We start from the raw sequence: 2891 nt of genomic DNA, 5'->3' as shown, positions 1-2891 counted from the left end.
ATCAATATTTGGTTGCTAGTAGATGTGTAGGGAAGGTTAGTTGCAACATCTGTTGGTAGGTAGGAGTGATTTCATGGCTACCACTGATAGTATCCGTAGAAAGAACCCTATTGCCTAGTGCAAAATCTAATCTTTTAGTCAGTGCCAACAGTGCCCGTCAGGGGTAGCAGCTTTTCGGAGACAGGTCAAAGTCATAGACAATGGCACTTGCTACTGCAGCCTCACAGGAACAATTAGATGCCCTGTACCCCCAACAAATAATGACTTGGCCAAAGCCTAGTGCCAAATGGCAATAAAAATAGAGGCTTCTAGCAAAATGCTGACGTGATGAGCCTTAATGTATAACCAGTGAGCGCTTTACCTAGGTTTATACTCTAGTGTAGGCCTTATGCTTATTCCAAGGGATCTTGGGGATGGGAAACTAGGTGTGGAGAGACCAGGCTATATGTTCCCGAGTCCAACTTCTTTAGCACCCCACACCCTTAAAACCACTGGCTTGATGACACGCATTGCACACTGGGTATCAGAACCCCTATGATGTGCACTTTACTCCTGGGCCCAACTACAGCCATCTGGTCTGCTGTGTTTTCTATTTGCATTTTATTGAGACAGAACCCAACAATGACTCTACAGGTTCCCGCCACATCCTGGTGACATTGCTCCTACCCTACTCTCAGTGTGGGGGTTGGCGGTCAGTGCTTCAATTTGTACAATGAATCACACAAAGAGATTGAACTCACTCCTGGTGGCCCACTGCACCCTACAAACACTCCATCCTGTGAATGTGGAGTAGCCATGTAGCACTTGTCTATATTGTGGGTACCAGCAGGGCACCAGATGGCCTCATACTGGTCTCAGTCCATTATTTCCCAGCTTTACCACTCAATGGTTTGTCTGCAGGAGAGGCCATAAACATTAATGGGGCTTTTAACCTCTTTACTAAGTGCTCGAATAGGGTCTGGAAGGTAAGTGGCCCTTCATCCCACAAAAGGAAGATTAACCATTTTTTTTGAACCAATAGACAAAAAGCGCTGAAGCATAAGCTTTTGGTTTCTCAGTAACTGGGCGACTATAAACCCAGTCAGTGGGAAATCAGCTGTGTTCCAAGCATAATGCAATTTGCTATCTATTACCCACAGTGCAACAACATTCCCTAGAATTACTGGGGCAATACAGAGTGCCAGGGAATCTGTATACTTGCATTAAGGCATGGGAGATTCCCTGGCCAATCTGACCCTGGCCATAAAGCATGACCACACTGCTGTTTGATGCTAAGAAGTTATTTTACTGGAAGAAAGAAATAATGATGAAATAAAATAATATATATATATATGCAAACAAACACAAACAGAAAAACAAAATGACTGTACCAAGAAAATGATCCCGTGCTGGTTCCTGTTTTATTGGAACAAATAAATCACGGGATTAAAGTGCTTTGCGTTATTATTATGTGACCACAGACAATGGAAAGTCACGCTGGTTTCATTTCTTCTGATAAAGGTTTAAGGTTCAGAACCAGTTTCTTCCACATTGGAAATCTGAAGATGATCCCCAGCACGTACTAAGCACAGACAGGAGGAACGGCCTACTTTTGCTCCTTGCCTGTACAGAGAGCGGCCATAATACTAAGCCAACTAGACATTCCCCCGTTCTTAGGATAATTCAGAAGGAACAGCCCCTGAGTTTGCACAGAGAACTTTAACAGGGTAAATGTTATAGTGGCTGCTCAGGACTTTTCATGATCTCTGGACACATTTTAAGTTGCCCTTTGCCAGCACTGACTGACATTTTATGTGACAAAGCGTTCCCTCCGCCAAAATGGTGAGATTCTTTGACAAACTGCAGCAAAAGGCAGTGAGACTGTGTGGATAGCGGAGAGACTGCTGAAAGGCAGGGCAGCTCCCGAGTGCAACGGGGCTATAAACCTTAGCCCTTTGGCTTTCCCTTTGGTGACACCTATCTATTCCTTAGCCCTTTGGCTTTCCCTTTGGTGACACCTATCTATTCCTTAGCCCTTTGGCTTTCCCTTTGGTGACACCTATCTATTCCTTAGCCCTTTGGCTTTCCCTTTGGTGACACCTATCTATTCCTTAGCCCTTTGGCTTTCCCTTTGGTGGCACCTATCTATTCCTTAGCCCTTTGGCTTTCCCTTTGGTGGCACCTATCTATTCCTTAGCCCTTTGGCTTTCCCTTTGGTGACACCTATCTATTCCTTAGCCCTTTGGCTTTCCCTTTGGTGACACCTATCTATTCCTTAGCCCTTTGGCTTTCCCTTTGGTGACACCTATCTATTCCTTAGCCCTTTGGCTTTCCCTTTGGTGACACCTATCTATTCCTTAGCCCTTTGGCTTTCCCTTTGGTGGCACCTATCTATTCCTTAGCCCTTTGGCTTTCCCTTTGGTGGCACCTATCTATTCCTTAGCCCTTTGGCTTTCCCTTTGGTGGCACCTATCTATTCCTTAGCCCTTTGGCTTTCCCTTTGGTGGCACCTATCTATTCCTTAGCCCTTTGGCTTTCCCTTTGGTGACACCTATCTATTCCTTAGCCCTTTGGCTTTCCCCTTGGTGGCACCTATCTATTCCTTAGCCCTTTGGCTTTCCCTTTGGTGGCACCTATCTATTCCTTAGCCCTATGGCTTTCCCTTTGGTGACACCTATCTATTCCTTAGCCCTTTGGCTTTCCCCTTGGTGACCCCATTCCAGAGCCAGCGCAGAACAGAGACCCTGCCATATGTTATCCTACCAGGGAGCTCAGTGTCCCGTTCTGGAATTGCCCCGGCTTGTCTCTCTGTAACACAGTCGATCTATTTAACCCACTGATACCCACGTAGTCTATTACAACCCGGATGGGCTTCATGGCCAGGGAAACTAATGCACCTCCCCCTAACCCTC

Source organism: Xenopus tropicalis, chromosome 9 (genome assembly GCF_000004195.4).
Source record: "Xenopus tropicalis strain Nigerian chromosome 9, UCB_Xtro_10.0, whole genome shotgun sequence".
NCBI classification, from domain to species: Eukaryota; Metazoa; Chordata; class Amphibia; order Anura; family Pipidae; genus Xenopus; species Xenopus tropicalis.
This window is presented reverse-complemented; position numbering follows the sequence as displayed.